At 33.5% G+C, this 18,866-nt stretch overlaps 1 non-coding gene across 1 annotated transcript; it reads right to left on the bottom strand.

Annotated features, from left to right (window-relative positions):
* Window positions 1–1,453: 1,453 nt before the first annotated feature.
* Window positions 1,454–1,559, bottom strand: LOC111812262. Its single transcript, XR_002817817.1, has one exon. It is a non-coding gene; the product is annotated as a U6 spliceosomal RNA (small nuclear RNA).
* Window positions 1,560–18,866: the final 17,307 nt, after the last annotated feature.

Below are 18,866 nucleotides of genomic sequence, written 5' to 3'. Positions count from 1 at the left end.
GTCTTCTACTCCCCCCATATGAATCATTCACAAATAACATTTGCCTGTTCACTCTCTTTCATATATTTTCCCTCCTCACCTAACGCTCTACCTCTATTTTGCCCTCAGTTTGCTTGTATCAGTGCTTCTCAAAAGTAGTTCTCAGGGGCTGGTGATATAGCTCGGCAGTCTAAATGTCTGCTTGGCAAGCACAAGGACCCAGGTTCAATCCCAGGTACCAGATGTGGGGGCAGCCACCAAAATCCAGCATGATAGTGCATGCCGGTAATCCCAGTGCTGTGGAGGCTGAGACAAGAGTATCACTACAAGTCCTGGCTGGGTAGCAAGACCCTGTACCAAATAAATAAGTGAAAGATTTTTTTAAAAAACATAGTTCTCAGAGTGCCTACATCATCAACACCATGTTCACAATACTATTAAAATCCTATTTACTTCTTTATTCTTATTCTCTTATAAGTGTACCATGCAGTTTTCCAGAAGCTATTGTGTTTTGCTGCAATCAATAGGCACAGATAAGAGATTATAACTGTCCTGGTTAAATCAGATATTAAACCACAAAATATATAACCGTATCACTTTCCTAAGTAAATGTTTGTGGCAGAAACATAGCTTTTTCATATATTATGTATGTTAACATGTAATTTCCCCCTTTCCCTCTTCTTTCCTCTCCTCTTTGTGTTTTTCCATGGCTACATGCATGCCAGACAGGCATTCTACCACTGAGCAACATCTCTTGCCCCATGCTAACATGTACTTTATCTTAAACAAGTTAATATTTCCTAATGTTGTTTATAGGGATGGCTATTATTCACATTTTAAAAAACTCTTTGATAACTTCAATCATTGAAGCATTATGAAGGGATCTTAAACCAAACATTTTGACCACCCTGACATAAATATTCAGCAACTTTTAGAACTTGAATGAAATCCTTCTCCCTGATGAGCTATTTGGCCACTACAAATAGAAAAATATCTCTTTTTCTACTCGAATGATAGGCTACTCACACACTTACTGTTCTTTTACACTAGTCACCTAGTACAGAGCTTTGCTACAAATAAATTAATATTGTTATATTGATTAAGAATAATAATTAATTAGTGTTTGGTGGTGAAGCATAATCTTTTTGCTTTCCGTTCTCTTATGATAGTCTCTCCAAACTAAAAAATGGGGAAAAACAATTTCTTGACTCTTTAACTTACCTTTTTATCTAAAAAAAACTTCAAATGAAACATATTTATATATATATATCATGATAAATATTTATTGAAAAAAAATATCCCTACTTCTAGACATTAAAATTATTCTAATTTTTCAGTGCTACTAATCATGCTTGGATTACATTCCTTGTATGCACATTTTTACATGCATCTCTAATAATTTCTTCAGAATAAATTCTCAGAAGGTAAATAATGAGACTCAAAGACATAAATAAGTGAACACTTTAAAACTTCAGTCACATTTTGATGCTACTTCTGCTCATGTGTCACCTTGCACAGCGGCCATGCCAGTCTTTTCTGTACCATTCCAATTTCAATATATTTGCTGCCAAACTGAGCAGTACTCCTACTTGTACAATAGGGAAAAAAATGTGATTTTTAAAAGAAAAGGAAAAGAGTTTTGAGAAGTAGTGAGGGCAAGTGGATGGAAAAATTAGAGCCAAGGAAAATCAGCTGCCCAAGGAGAGAAGAGGTAGAAGTGCAGGAGACATTAGTAGTGTTGAATAATACCTCCAGGATAAAACAAAACCCAGAGACAGAAGGTTTAGAATCAGGCAGGTGCAGATCTAAAATAAGACTATGTGACCTAAGCAACGTGTACAACTTCTCTTTTTATTAAAAACTATGTCTCACATTGGCTACACGGAGCAAGTCAGCTTCACTCCCCGCGGTGACTAGCTTTAAACCCCGAGGCTTCTGCTTGTACCTGTGTTCGTGCACGCACGCACTCATGCGCGAACTTTATCTTTCTTTTCTATCAAGCAAAGGAAAGGAAGTAACAATAACCTTTTATCGTTTGCTTTTTGTTCCTTAACCTCTGGTCCTTTTTTTCTTCTTTTTTTTTTTTTTTTTTTTTTTCCTTCCACAAACTGAAGATAACGCTAGAAGTTAGGAATCTGTTTTCTTGAATTCCCCCAGCTGGAATAGAAACTTGAGAAGACAGGTTGCCTTTCTGTCAGGAAATTTTTGAAGCTACATGCTTTTCCACCCGCCTGACCATCACCAAAATTTAATATGAGTGAAAGAAAATGTTCATCAATCTTAAATGAGTGTTATTTAAATTAATAATGTGAATTAGTCTTTATTTAACCTGAAACATTATGTTCCTGCCATTTTTAGAGGCTTAGATTCAGACTGGTACAACCATCAGTTCTGCGGGTGATATAAAATTGCCTTTAATCAATTTACTCATTTTCCATTCTTAATCCTTTGGTAGGGTGCTGCAGATAAGGGTGGCAGTGGCTTTTCACTTAAAATTTTTTTAAGTACCAAGAAACAATAAAATGTCACATTGCAAAAAAATACAATATGCTTCAATATAGAGTATATTTTTAAGATGCTCAGTTCTCTCAAATATATCGCACTCACTGAACTTTTTAAGACATGAAGATATTTTTCATACAAATTTATAATTCCCTAATAGGAAGACATAAAAACATCATATGAATTAGCTGACTGTAGATAATACTTTCATTTCACTCAAGTGCTTTATTTGACATATTTTTATAAACTTTTCCTATGATATCTTGCAGCCCGGATCTACACTGTCCAACATAATAGCCACTAGTCCCATGTGACTATTTAAATTTATACTAATTAAAAAGAAATACAATTATAAATTCAGTTCCTCAATGATAATAGTCACATATGAATGCTTTACTGGAAAACAAAAATATAAAGCATTTACATCTTTATAATATTTTCCTGCATAGTGCTAGCCTAGATAACTTAAATATACTATTAGATAATCATCATCATTATTAGCCAGTCATAAATTGTAACTATATCTAAATAGGCCATTATTCTTATAATAAAATTATAAAATAGCTACTAAGCTTCTAATAAGTAGCTAAAAAATATTCATTTTGAACAATTGAGCAAAAATACAATGGAGAAGTGTTTTAACTCACATAAACTATACATTTCTTTTGCCCTACTTATAAATAATTTGACAAGTGAACATGTACCCTCCGAAATGTATATGCCAGGTGTGGTGGTGCATGTCCGTAATCCCAGCATTCTGTCTCAATGGCAAAAAGATTTCAACCCCAGCCTGGGCAACCTGATTAGTGAGACCCTTTCTCAAAATGAAACATAAAAAATGGCTAAGGGTGTAGCTCATTTCTAAGGCCCTGAGTTCAATCATCAGTACCCACATATACACCAAAGAAGATATATTTACCTCATTATTATTTAACATGCTTGCTACCCATAAATTCTAGGGAAAATTCATGGGTAAAAATAAAATGGCACCTCAAATGTGTTTAAAACCCTGCTATCTTTTTAAAGTTCTTTGATAGATTAAATTTCATGGATATTAGAAATATAGCCAACTTTTTCCTATTGCCACCTTTGCAGGAATGTGGATATTCAGAGTACTCCAGTGTATCACCCATCAGCAGCTGATGTCGGAAAATGGATACAGATTGAGATTGTTTGGGGCTGGAATCATTTAGGTATATTTTTCTTTTTGTTATTAGCATATACTAGGGAACACACCTCTACACAGAATTTATCATTTCTAAAATGATCTGAGAAATTATCAGTCATGCCCAAAACTTTCCATGTCAGTTTCCCAAGGGAAACAGAAAATTCTCTTGATTTAGAATTCTCAGGGTATACTATTGTAGCTTATTCCCTCATCATGAAGAGAGCCAGATAGAAAAAAAAGTTTAAAAGTTTAGATTATTGGATCAGTTGTCTTCTACCTACAACACTATCAGGAGCCTATAATGAACTTTTGTATTTGACAACATTTTCCATTTTATCAGCACCCTTCACAGTACATATAACTGGTTTTTTTTAAATGCTCAGTTCTATAGGTATTTTGTCTAATACTGCCTGTGACAAAGCCAGCTATTTGTTCCCTGCCCTCAACGAGCTCATTCTCTAGTGACTACAAACCATAGGTAAACAGGTAAGTGCTGTGATAAAGTTAAGCCAAGACTGTGATGGAAAATCAAAGGAGACAAGGGCACAGCAAGATTTCCTAGAAGTAAGGATTCTTAAATAGATGAGCAGTAACTAGCCAGGCAAGAAAGAGATGAGAAAAGGATAGAATTTTAGAGTATGAATCAAGGTACAAAGGCATGAAAATAGCACAATTAACTCTGGGAATTACATTAGACCCACATTACTTGAATAAATGTAATGAGAGAGATAGACAGGGCTAGATCACTGACTAATTTTTTTTCCATAGATTAAGGAGTTAGTAATTTTTTTAAAAGGAAAAGTGATCTGTTTATGTTTTCAATAGATTACTTCGTTAGATTTTAGAAACCATATTGAGGGATGGAATAACAGATTTTTAAAGGGCCAGTGAGATAGCTCAGTAGACAAAATGCCTGCTTAGGCAAGCACAGGAACTGAGGTTTGATCCCTAGCACCACATGCTGCACTGGCCCTGCCTCCTGGCTTACTGAGTTGGCCACTGAGACCAGGTGTGGTGGCGCATATCTGTAATCCCAGGGCTGGGATTAATCCTGGCTGAAAACAGGAGGATCACCATGAGTCTGAGCTGCATGAGTCTGAGTGAGACCCTGTATCAAATACATTTTTTTTAAAAAAAAGAACAGATTTGAAAAAAATGTGAAGAGAAAAGCATGACCCAGTAAGATAAGAGAGGTGATGCACTATTTTTGTTTCCTTGGCTAAGTGCTACCTACTAGAATGAAGAACATAGGAGAAAGAGTATGCTTTCTAGAAACCTAGTTTACTTTTAGTTTCACTAAAAATGGTGTTTTGTGTCATGTAAATGGACATAACAGGTAACTGATACATAAGTCTTATCTACTGACGCCCAGAGCCTAACATGATGCTTAAGAAGGTGAAAAAAGAAGTAATTAGGAAACAAGAGATGATGCCTGAAAAGGGAAGAAAGGGAATAGGGATTTTTAAAAAAGAATGGAAGGAAAACAATGAAAAGAAAGATTTGTAAATGCTAGGGGGAAGGATAAGGGGAGGGGAATGAGAAAAAAGGATTAAGATATGTTATGGACAGGTACAAATTCTCTATGGTCAATGAATCATTATGTGTGGCAAACATGTGCCAATAAAAATTAGTTTAAAATAGAAGAAATCTATAATGTAAGAAATAATATCTGGTGGAGAAATTGACAACACAGAAGACAAAAAGGGAATGAAGGAAGGAAGCCTGGGAATGCCAACCTCAAAGGAAGAAATGATAGGTAGGAGATATAGAATAAAACAACAAAAATTCCACTGTTATGTTCATGTCTTAGCAAAGCTCTGGAGAAATTAAAAGAACAAAGTAAGAAGTATAACAAAGCTATAAGCCAATGATGGTAAACATTTTAGAGACTGAGTGACAAACTGAACCTCAAAACCCATTTATTTATCAAAAAATGCTGACACTGCAGTTATACTTGAATACTAGAGTTTTTGTTCAAAAAAAAAAACTATTTTACTTTGATTTTTTAAAATGTGTTTAATACAGGTCTCACTACACAGATTGGACTAGTAGTGATTCTTTTTGTTTTTCAGGCTCCCAAGCACTGGGATTACAGGCACACACCACCACGCCCAGTCTCAGTTGTAGTCTCAGCGTGCCCCTGCGGCGGGGCTGGCACAGCAGGCCAAGGATCAAACCTGCATCTGCCTAAGCAGGCACTTTAATTTGCTGAGCTGTCTGGCCAACCCTTACATTGATCTTTTGTTTTAAAAGAAAAACACAATTACACGTGTGCCACAGATTTGTCACTACTGCTATAACTCATCTTTCTATACTTAGTCCTAAACCTTTCCTGCATTAATTTAAAATAGAAGAAATCTATAATGTAAGAAATAATATCTGGTGGAGAAATTGACAACACAGAAGTCAAAGGTTCACAGTCTCTCACCACCAGATTTGACATTTCTTCCCTCCCATCCAGAATCCCAACATTAATTTATGTTGTGCAGTTTATATTGAGACGGGGAAAATGGATCCAAGTATTTGTATACATGGTAATATGTAGTATGTAATTTCTTTTTACTTGTGAAACTATACAAACTTTGTACAGAAAAATCAGTGCAGAGCCTGTTATGGTGGAACATGCCTGAAATTCCAGCTACTTGAGAGGCTGAGGCAAGGGGATCCCAGGCTCAACTTACAGAGACCTTGTCTAAAAATAAACAGTAGGAAAGTCTTGGTGTGTATCTCAGTGGTAGAACAACTGCCTAGCATACTCTAAGCCCTGAATTCAGTCTGTAGCACCGTAGATAAATACATGGATAAATGACAATCTGGTTAACATATCACCAAAAAAATTGAAAATAATTTTCTTGGTAGACAATGCCAAACAAGTGACTGTTGTCCCCAAGTGAATTTTGTTTTTTAATCTATGTTCTTCATTTCATTTTTAATATTTTTAATACTTACCATTTCTATACAAAAGGCCTTTTGAGAAAGAAACTACCAGACTTCAAATAAGTGTTTTCCAAGTAGTAGCTGAGGAATAAAATAAAAGGAAAATAAATAAGAGGTTAGGTTGATAGTTAGGATTTTCAGGTTTGGTTTGGTGGGTTGAGTGGCTTTTATCAGAATAAATGATAAATTTTAGGAAAAAAGTCATACACACATACACACACACACACACACACACACACACACACACACACACACAATGAGGATTGAAAGTATAGTCAGTAAAATCCTGATAATGAATCTGAGCAAACCAAAAGTCAAGTACTAACCTGCACCAAGAAAACCAAGCACACAATTAAAGATCTTCATTAGAGATATAGACTTTAGAAGCAGACAGCAATTCTCCTGATTAAGATGATGCGATTATACTGAAGAAAATAGGGGGGAAAAACCATGAAAACTAAGACATTCTCAAGAGCAGACAAGTAGGTAGGTAAAATTATAAGTTAACTCAAATTAAGCCCAACATTTCTAGGTCTCTGTGAGATCTGAGATTCAAACCTCAGTGGACAGACGACTTGTTTTTCTCTGTAAATGGATGCCATAAAAAATTCTTTCAATCAGGTATTTTAAAGAGTAGGGGTATATGTATCTAATTAAAAAATAAATAGATTTTTTAAAAAATAGGATTGTAAGGTTTCTACCTTCAGAACATTCATGACACCATCTGTATATTGAGGATTTGGGCAAGCACTTTTCTGTGTTTTGTAGATGTTCAAAAACTTTCTCTCTCTCCAAGACCATTTCAGTTAGCCCTCCAAAATGAACAAATTAATGACCAAAGGAGTGCTTTTCACATTTTAGAGCAGATTTCTGCACAGGGATATATATATGAAAAAGTAAATTATTTAAATAATAACTACTATTTATTATTTTAAATTGTGAAAACATTACTTTTCATTAATATTTCAAGTAAGAAAGCACTAATCACTATGATGAATCACTTCTTTTTTGATGGGAAAAAAACAGTTTGAGAAAAAATAAATGAAGCTCTAAGTGAAATATAATTATTTGTATCAGTTCTAAATTGTTAAACATAATATAGATAAATGACCATTTTGTATCTGTGTATTCAAAATGGTTAGAATAGATATATAGCTACATTCTCTTAATTCAATGAATAGAGGGATTTGTTCTGATAGTGTTTGTAGATAGGATATCATTTCTGCATTATGTACAACAAATAACCACTAGGAAGGCAGTATGCAATGTGTTAATTATTGGAACTGTCCTACCAATTTGATTTGAAACTGTCTCAGTGCTATTTATTTCTCAATAAAATTATGGAAAAAATAAAAATAAATTGTTAAACATAAGTTAATTTTGTTCTTTTATATCTTAAATAGGTTAGTATTTCTCCATGTATGTATATTATTTGTTGTTAATAAAAATAATACAATATAAATTTCACTTATCTGATATAGAATAAAATTTAGTCAAATTATATACTTGAAGCACTTAATGTTATTCAAATAATTAAGTGTCCTGTTGTTACATGATCGAACATTGATTAATCCAAATTACTGTAACTTAAACTATAGATTCAAAATATTCAACACAATAAAAAATTGGCAAACCAGATAATTACTTAAATTTTAATTTATTGTCACTTTTACAATTATTACGAATCTTTACAACTTTTAGGAAAAACCTATAAAATGGAAAATAAGTACACAGAATAAAGCATTAAAAAAGAGAATAAAATAGTAGATCAGATTTGGAGGAAAAAGTTTTGATGAAGAGAATCACAAAAAATAAGCATGAAAAGTAGATTTACAGAAAAATATTATTAGACTATTAAATTTCAAAGTGTGAGATATAAATGATTAAGAATTCTAAATATGTATACAAATTTAAAAATATTAGCAGTAATGACCATTATTATTTACTCATTCTGATCAAGCACTGTCCTGGGTATTTTACGTATACATCATATTTTTTGATCACCACATCCATACTTGTAGAGCCTTTTAAATTTTCAAAGTACATTCTCATGATTATTTTGTCTGCTTCATAAAATGAAGTCATGAAGTAGACAAAACCAAGAACAAATATGAGCCCTATGCAAATTAGGGACAAAAAATGGAAGGAGTCATTAGTATCATTAAAGGAGTAAAAAAACAAAACAAAACAAAATAAACACAGAAGTACAAATTTAGTTTTCTAACTTCTAACCTCAATTCATCATTCACTAGATAACATTAAAATTGGAAAGCTTTACTATTCCTAAATTTTCAAGATGTCCCTTAAGAAATTAATCACAAATATGCAGTGAGTTACTGTACACAAAACATATCAATTATTTATGTGACATGAAAAAATAGAGAAAAGTGAACACCAGAAAAATTGGAAAAAAAAAAAGAAAGAAAGATCAAGAACAGGAAAAAAAGAGAAGATTTCATTGAGAAACTTGGTATGTGATTGAGAAGAAAGCTTTCATTTTCAGAACTATAAACTAGTATTTTATTAAATGGAAAGTATAGTTGTAGAAATTACTTGACGTAATTTAACCCTATTCAACTCTTATGACAAGAAATTATGTATCTCTTGTTCATTTTAAAAAAATCAAATACATCCAAAAATTTATTGAATTAATCTAATAAGTTTGCTGAACAGAAACCAAATTATGCTATAAAGAAAAATGTCAGCATTTAGAGAATACTTGGCAATCTTTCCAGAAATTTCTGTTCTAATAGTAATTGTTATAATAGAGTTTTTTAGAATAGAATAGACTTTGTAAGTTACCAAAATATCAAGATCCCCACCAAAAAAGTTACTATTAGATATGAATGAGAAAGTTTACATTATTAATCACCATATCTAAGTTATAAATTATAAAAATAACACAAAGGGAAATTCTTGTAGCATTAGAAGACAAAAGAGAAAAAGAAACTGTGTTTTACAAATAGTATTTGGGTCAGACTATTGTAATAAAAATAAGCTAAACAAGGTATATGACCTATAGATACTATTTTTAGAAATATAACACTTTAGCAAAGTAAGGCTTTATATATACTTTACAAAAGCAGTTAGGTAAAAGTCATTATATGGTTTTAACAGTTTCAAGATAGAAGTATTAGAAGAATAAATTCAGTTTGATTTTAAGCAGTGTTCTCCAAGAAAGAGGGAAGAAAGGGAGGGAGGGAGGGAGGGAGAGAGAGAGAGAGAGAGAGAGAGAGAGAGAGAGAGAGAGAGAGAGAGAGAGAGAATGTTAGCACTTTAACCTATTACTCTTTATTGCAAACCAACACATTATTATTGTATTTGTGTTTATGTGAGTGTGAGTGTGTGTCCTTTTTCCTCTTTCATTAAAAGTAACGTATCACCAATATGTGAAAAGTACTAATACTGTACTTTTAAGTGTATGACTTTTACTTTATTTTAAAATATCTGTATCATATATTTTACCTTTATCTTCTAATTACTAATAAATTTCTTCTAATCATTTTCAACAGTTTTATATAGTCTCTATAGAAGAACAATAATATCTCTGAAACTAGATTAAAGACAGCTAAAATATTTGACATATTTGAATTCCATATACATGTTGACACAGACTTACGGACCAGAGAATAAAAGAAAAATAATACATGGTAAATGTCCTCAAAAGAAAGTTTTTAGTTCTAGCTTTTGAAACTGTAAGTTATAACCCTTTACAGAGTTATGAATCAATTTAGTAAGTTTCTGACTACTGATTTTTTTTAAAAACCTATGTGTATAATACATATGCAGATATTTTCACAAAAGTTTTATCTCAGTTACCTCATGCACTAAGTCACAAAGCTAAATTTATTTTTTACTGTAAAGCTGGAAGAAACTTCCTTGTTTAGAAAAGTATCTACAAAAAATTTTCACAAAATAGTTCATTCTATAAAGACTGTCACAAATGAGTAACTTCAAATGTCCTAATGTAAATTAACTGACAAGACTAAATAAATATCCTACAGAACAGGTAGTCAAGCACCAGCAATGTCTTTTCTTTGAAAAATGTTATCTTTATTTAGATCTTTTTATTAAAATGTTCACCAGTCAATCACAATGCTGTGCAGTTGCAATGAAATAGTTTTACCATTAGTTAATACAACACGAAGAGAGATAAATACGATACTGCTCTAACATGCTTGGGATCCAGAGGAGGGAGGGCAGGATAGCGCTAGCTATATTATCCCTGCTTGTGTTCGACTAGAAACATCATTATACTCTCAGTTGATGTGTAAGCACTAAATTTTTGTCAAAAATAGCAAACTACTTTCATATGAGTCAAGGAGTACACATGTCAAGAATTTGCATTATAAAATCCGATAATTTAAATAGTTCCAACAAAGGTTGAATAGCCAGTCCCACTGTGCTTTTAGAGGGTGACTCATTCCAGCTAAACATACCTGATCTCCACAGAGCTGGTATTTACTTACTATTTTTTTAACTTTTTTTTTCTGTATTTAGGACAAGGTCTACAGGGTCTACAGGGTCTTACTAGGTAGATCAGATTCATAGTGGTTCTCCTGTTTTCAGCCTCCCAAGTGCTGGGATTAAAGGCTCTCGCCTTCTCAGTGTACGTCAGGGGTGGGGCCAGCATGGCACACCGGGGATCCAACCCTGGTAGCTATGCTCTGCCTAAGCAGGCGCTTTAGTCCACTGAGGTATCAGGCCAGCCTTTTTCTTTTTTTTAACTGTTAAAGTAAACTCTTAACTAAATCCTAAACAATCTAAAGGCAGAAAACACATCATATTCCTTACAGTGAATGTTAAACACTTCTTGTTGAATATGTTGCTCACATTCATTTATTTCATATTTTTATCTTACAAAAATATCTGTGTCTATATTTGATATCAATTCAGATATCTCTAGAGAGAAATATATATTCCCTGGAAAATCTAAATCCATATAGCCCATGCCTTTCAATCTCTAAAGAGTGAAAACCAATGAGTGTTAATGACAATTATTTTGTCCTAGCTGAGAGACACAAACCTCACAGACTAAGAAAGGTTAAAAGGTCACCTGACCCTGCCCTCTTTAAGAATGCAAATTGCATCTGAGGGAGCTTGGTAATTTGCACAACCATACCAGGCTCAAAACACTGCTGAAGTGATCTGGGGATTGAAATAATTAGGACTGTCCTTGTCATCAAGGTACTTACAAGTGGGCAATACCCAAAAATACATTTAAACTTTTAGAAATTAAGTTATACAATTTACAACAGGCATTCAGTTCAAATATTATATTCTCTGAAAACTCATTCCTGTCCACTGCAAACTGAAATCTTCTCTCTGGATGGTAGCATAATAAATACTAGATATGCAAACTTGGATTTGTGCTGTGGCTCCACCACTAACTAGATCATTGGAAAATGATGCTTAAACTTCAGATATATACTTGTAACACAGGGAGAGATTTAGGAGTAATTGATCTTTTAAAGGTCTCTTCCAGATCTAAGGCCCCAGAACCAATTTTCTGTCCATTCCAGTTCTACACTTAAAATCAATGGCATCTATTTCCTGCATCACAGGTTGCAGGTTTACCATCCTTCTGACAGTTATCCACAACTCACCTTATCCTTAATACTATTTCTTTTCCATGGTTTCCCCTAGCTCCTGTTTTGAGCAACTTTAAGCACTTGATTTTCCAGCTTGGTTTCCTTGATTTTGACTCTTACTACTCTTTAACTTGATTTGTACACATACTATTGCTCTTCTTATGGCTGGACATATCAGAAAAATATACCCACCTTCTCCATCTCTGGCCCTTGAGATCTAAGACTAAATACTGCCTATTTGCAAGGACATCCAAAAGAGATACCATGACTCAAATGCTGGAAATTTTCCAAATACTAATTTAGATATTTCTGCTACTGCCACTATACATCTTGGTTGTTATTCAATTATTATTTTTATTTTTTATTTTTTTGTTATTCAATTATTTTATCATGCTTTTGTATGTTATACAGATCTACAGTCTCCAAAATTGTTGAGGTCTGATATATTTTGGAATCCCAAATTTTTGGCTTTTGAAAGATAATATAGCGCGTATACCATGTGAACCAGAACATGATTAAAAACATTAATATTTCTGTAGTGAAACATGAATATTTTCCCTAAATGGAATAAGTGAAAGCCATAAATAGTTTCATACCAGTTCAAGTCAGGTTTTTCTGCCAAAAGAGCTAATGCCAAATTAGATTTTACTAACAAATACATTACTTAAAAATAATAATTATTATAATTTCAAGGATTTTAGAATTATATATAAAAGATTATGTATCTAATAAGTGATATAAACTTTAGTATGATTATCTTCTGACTATATTGCATTTAGCACAGAGGCATAGATCATATATTTTAATTAACTTCTCTAGAAAAGTACCTTGTGCAACATTCAAAAACAGCTGATTTTTTTTTTTTTTGAAGAATTCTAGTAAATGTCTGCCACATGCCAAAACTATACTCAGGAGTTGTGAAGAAAAAAAAAGTATTGAAAGATGGAGAATCTGTCTACTGGGTATTATAATGTCAAAAGATACAAAGCTTAAGAAAAATGTTAAAATTCAAGTCTAGTATTAAATGCTAAAAGTAGTGATTTGAACAATATGGATGTCAAAATTGGGAAATTGAAATACAGCTCACACAACTGTCAAAGTTGGCAATATGACTTATAGTCTGAACAGATGGTAGCATATAATTTGGTAATTATATTAGTTGCAATAGGTTACAGTGAAAATCCCTGTAACTTTTGCATTCGATATGTGGTTCTTCAGGCAGTATTCCATTTACACTGAATTTCCAGAACTGAACATTCATGTCCAATTGGACTACATTTCCAGAATTGGACATTCATGGGGGTGAATGTGGCAATGTAAATTAGTGCAATGCCACTATACAGAGAAGCCCTCATTAAGACAATCTCATTCAGTGAAAATAAGAAATTATTTTTGATTTTTTTTTCTTTTTGTCAACTAGGTCTACTCTAAAAGGAGTAGAGGGTTCTAATAAAAGTTAGTATGTTCTTGAGTAAAGAACAAGACAGAGAGAGAGAGATGAGAAACATTCACTCAGATAACATTATTTGTAAATCACTAGACAGTGTTTAAAAAAACAAGTGATCTAGTAATTGCTTACAGTATATTAAATTTATTTTATAATAAGACATAGCTGACTTTTTTCAATTAAAATATTCAACATTACTCAGAGGTGATGAAAAGGATTATCCTTGTTTTATAGATGAAAACCTTAAATCTGTCTTGATATTGGATGGCTAAAGGTTCATTAGGTCCTCAGTACATAATAATAGATTTTAAATACAAAAATGTTAACTCCAAATTCACTGAATTGACCACTACCTACTAATAACCAAACCTAGACAAAGGAATTTAAAGATTCACTGAGATTTTTCTCCCACTAAATATGTCTAACTACTTTCAACAGTCAGAGAAATCAAAATAACTGCTCTGAGTTACCCATAAAAACACTTTCTCAGTTTTACTTGTGGTTTTTTAAAACTTTGGAACAGACAAAAACCCAGGAATATGCTATCAGATAAGAAGTACAATCAATTTTGTTTTATCTTATTTATTTGTTTATTTATAGAGAAGATCTTGTTAAGGCTGGCCTTGAACTCAAGATCCTCCTGCCTCAGCCTTCTGAAACTGAGTAGCTGGCATTGGAGACATGAACCACTGCCCCTGACATTGTAATATTTTTACATAGTCTTAGAGCATAGCATTCTGATATGAATTTATGATCCAAATAATGATCACTTGTTTTAGTTAAGACTATTTACTACCATTAAGAAAAATTTCTTTAAGGAACCTAAATTCATTACCTGCTACCAAATGAATTGTGAAGTGTTTTCAGAAAAAACGTTTTCCCCTATTGGTTAAAGAAAGAAAAGGAAACATTCTGTTTAAATAGGAAGAGCAATCTGGCAAAGACTATTACTGGTAAAAGTGAAAGGAAGCCTGGAAGCGATATCAGATGACATTTTCTGTGGGGTTATTTTGGTGGAGATGTCACCTGACATATTCTGTAGCATTATTTGGGATGAGTATGACATTTTCTTAATGAGAAGATTAGGAAGTTGCCCCAGAAAAGCCTTCTATTCTGTAGAAGGCCAAGGCACATATGGATAAAGTGTTGGTGGAGGCATGTAAATATTACTCTTGAAGCAGTAAATGAAGGTTAAACATAAACAGCTGGTCCAGGGGAACAGAAAAGGGCAAAGAATGAGAGCTGTCTGTTTTACGCTGGTAGTTCACCAAGTCATCTTTATATTATTTATTTTAAGTTACTTGGCCAGAACATATTGCATCTTAGAGTTTAAGGAAACAAACTTATAAAAGTTGCTTTCATTTAGTCAAATTAACTGAAAAAGACATTCTCGAAATATATTTTAAATTTACTTTAAATTTTGAGGCCTTTTTACCAAGATGGCACAGAAGGCGCAGAAGGAAGCCCCTGCCCCTCGTAAAGCTGAAGCCAAAGCAAAACCTTTGAAGGCCAAGAAGGCCGTGCCGAAAGGCATCCACAGCCACAAAAAGAAGAAGATACGAATGTCGCCCACCTTCAGCTGTCCCAAGACACTATGGTTCTGGAGGCAGCCCAAATACCCTCAGAAGAGCACCCCCAGGAAAAACAAGCTTGACCACTATGCCATCATCAAGTTCCCCCTGACCACAGAGAAAGCCATGAAAAAAAGTACAAGTTCCTGAGTTCAATCCCTGGTAGAAAGAAAGAAAGAAAGAAAGAAAGAAAGAAAGAAAGAAAGAAAGAAAGAAAGGAAAAGAAAAGAAAAGAAAAAGAAAAAAAAGATTGAGGACAACAACACACTCGTGTTCATTGTGGATGTCAAAGCCAATAAGCACCAAATGAAGCAAGCTGTGAAGAAGCTCTATGACATCGATGTTGCCAAGGTCAATACCCTAATCAGGCCTGATGGAGAGAAGAAGGCATATGTTCAACTGGCTCCTGATTATGATGCATTGGATGTTGCTGACAAAATTGGGATCATCTAAACTGAGTCCAGCTGGCTAATTCTAAATATATACTTTTTCTCAGTTAAATAAATAAATAAATAAATAAATTGATTTTAAGCTGCATAGTTGTTTTCTTTTTAAGAAAGCAAAACTATTTTAGCAATAAACCTGTTACTGGTTTTTAAAGGATCACAAAAGTACACAGTTTGTATTTTTATACCCCAGAACACCAAATTTGAAAATCAAGATATTATTAGTGGCTAGTTACTCTATGCATAGCAAAACAAATTAAATATAAAAATAAAAAAGCCACAATAAACTCCCACTTTGGAATGTCATTCCCCTAAAAAGCCCACTTGTAGTTCTCATACATGTCAGTGAATAAATGTATCTATTCCTGGTCTAGTTCTGGTAGTAGATTATATGTAAAATGAATGGTGTGAAAAGCAAGAATTTTCCACATAATTAATTTTCAATATAATTTACCAACTTTGAAAGCAGAATAAATGTAGCTTAAAAGTGAATTTTACCTAAAATTGTTTTCTATAGATTAAAAAAATTAGTGGCTTGTTATGTTTTTTAAAACTTGCTGGGGGGCCAGGGAGATGGCTCAGTGGAATAAGTGCTTCCCTGGCAAGCACAAGGGCCTGAGTTCAATCCCTGGTTCCACCAAAAAAAACCCAAAAAACAAAAACAAAAACAAACAAACAAACAAAAAAAACAAAAAACACCTTGCTATTAAATTGTGAGTGTCAAGAGCCCATAAATAGCTAATATATTAGCAAGAAATGTTAATCAGTCCTTGATCTCCAAAAAATATATGCTATGGTCTTGTTAAAGCATACATTTATGCTTGTATAGTCTGGAGAAGTAGTAATTTGCCAAATGAGTTATATTAGTCATAGAAGGTTGTACTGACAACCCTTATAACTTTCGCACTAGATATATAATTAATGTTAGATGTTGCATTAAGTACAACACTAAATGCTGGTTTTTATATCAAGAAGAAAAAATTTATAGGCTGCACCAAATGAAAATTATTACAGCCTATATTGAATATGTATGCTATTTTTTAGGACAAATTTATATTTGTACACAGTTTTTAAAAATTTAACAAATAAGTTATATAAATTAGTGTTGAATAGCACATGTTTGGGTTTTATTCGCAGTTTTGGTTTTATTTCCTTAATTCACATTAATGAAATGCATAGTGTAAGTCCTTGTGTTAGGCAAAGTTTATACACCCTTTTAAAACTCAGAGTAGGGCAACATAAAATAAGTCACAGGTGACTATACCGCAACTAGCATATATCTCTAAATAAGAAACACACAAAGCACCCTGAAAATTGAGTTGGGGGAGAAATTATAGAACTTCACAAAGGAAGTAGCATTTGAGTCAGGATTTAAGCCATGAATAGAATTTTGAAAGCGATGAGCTGAAGGAAGAGACGAGCCCATTTGTTATCATGTATTTATCATACTCATTATGTTCCAGGCACAGGTAGCACGCCAACATTTGCCGAGTAACAAGAAGTGTGAACGTATTCTCTGTACTCACAATGAGTGGTCCAATGGGCTAAGTATCAGAATACTAAACAAAACTAGTACTCTAATTTTATTTTTAAATGTTATGTGTTTGATATAGGGTCTCACTGCACAGCTCAGATGTAGTGGTCTTCCTGTTTCAGCTTCCCCAGTGCTGGGATTTCAGGCATGCACCACCACTCCCGGTCTTGATAGCCCACTAGGCAAGCCCGAGGCAGGGACAGCACAGCCTGCGGTACTGGGGAAACAAAACAAATAAATAGCAGGAGGGAAACTCAATGTACAGAGGAGGTACGTCTTGGTTGACTCAACTTTTTGAATCCAAATTTTCATCATATTTCAATCACATTGTCTCTACTAAAATAAAATAGATAGCTAATAATTTACATTAAGTTATTTGAAAGACATTTTGATAAGGAAGTTTAAAAACACATGTTTAAAATCTACCATTTGGGGCCGGGGAGATGGCTCAGTGGAATAAGTGCTTTGCTGGCAAGCACAAGGGCCTGAGTTCAATCCCCGGTTCTGCCCCCCCCAAAATAAATAAATAAATAAAAATAAAATCTACCATTTAAAGTGTAAATAGAGGAAATTTCCACCTGCATCTGGGGTCTGAGTCCTAGCTGCACCACAAGCTACTATATGAACTTGAGGCCACTGCTGTGAGCCTCAGTCTCCCCACCTGGAAAGAAGCACAAAAATACATACCTACTTCAGAAAATTTAATATGAGAGGTCAATGAGATATATGTGCAATACTATATAAATGTAAGATAACAGGATTAATATATTTAGCTTCCTATATTGTTTTACTCAATATAACAAGCCATCTAAACTACCACTCATAAGCCAATACTTACAGAAAAGGAAAAAAAACTAAGCAAGTTTTACTTTAAGCCTTCTTTGGGATTAAGTTGTTCAAACAAAAGGTGGAATCCCACTGCTAGAAATGTGCTCATCAGGTTGAAATGCTGTATTTCAGCAAAACGGGGAAAGATTGCCTCACTGTATGCAACTGTTTAAATAACAGTTCACTTCCCAAAAAATCCACACAGATTTTAAGTTTAATTTCCCAAGGACCTGAAAAGAACCTCTTAGTTAGAACTGCATCATTTCAAGTCACACTATCATGCAATAAGTGAAAATCTTTGAAATAGAAGTTTTGCTTGGAAATTTATATATATATATATATATATATATATATATATGAATGAGTAAATGTTAACAGAGTAAAAGGTGTCTTTATATTCTATGTATTTAGTCACTTTTTATTAGTACATTTGCAGTACATAATGTTTGCATGCCTTGTGTGGTGTTAGTACACATGCATAATACATCCTTTTTCACACCCTTTTCCTCCTCTCTCTCCATCTCCATCTCTTGAATCCCTTCCCACTTGAGAATGATCTTTCCGTAAATGACAGAAATAAAATCACTTGAAAATCAAAGTCCAGGAATGCTAACTTCTACCAGAAGGCCCATCTCTCTAAGGCTGAGATCACACATACATACGATCCAGGCAGTTCTATTTAATTCCTTCATAGCTTCATTATTACACAGAATTTGAGAGTATATTTGTCCATTTGTACAGTAGGTCCCACAATTCCAGAGTTTTCAGATTACTCTCTGGAATGATTGAGTCATACACCTCAGTAGGACAATGTATTAAATAATACACTTTAGGGCCCAGGGAAACAGCTCAGTAGAATAAGT

Source organism: Octodon degus, unplaced genomic scaffold (genome assembly GCF_000260255.1).
Source record: "Octodon degus isolate 3935 unplaced genomic scaffold, OctDeg1.0 scaffold00118, whole genome shotgun sequence".
NCBI lineage: Eukaryota > Metazoa > Chordata > Mammalia > Rodentia > Octodontidae > Octodon > Octodon degus.
The sequence above is the reverse complement of the archived record's forward strand: the minus strand, read 5'-3'. Positions and strand labels throughout refer to the sequence as shown.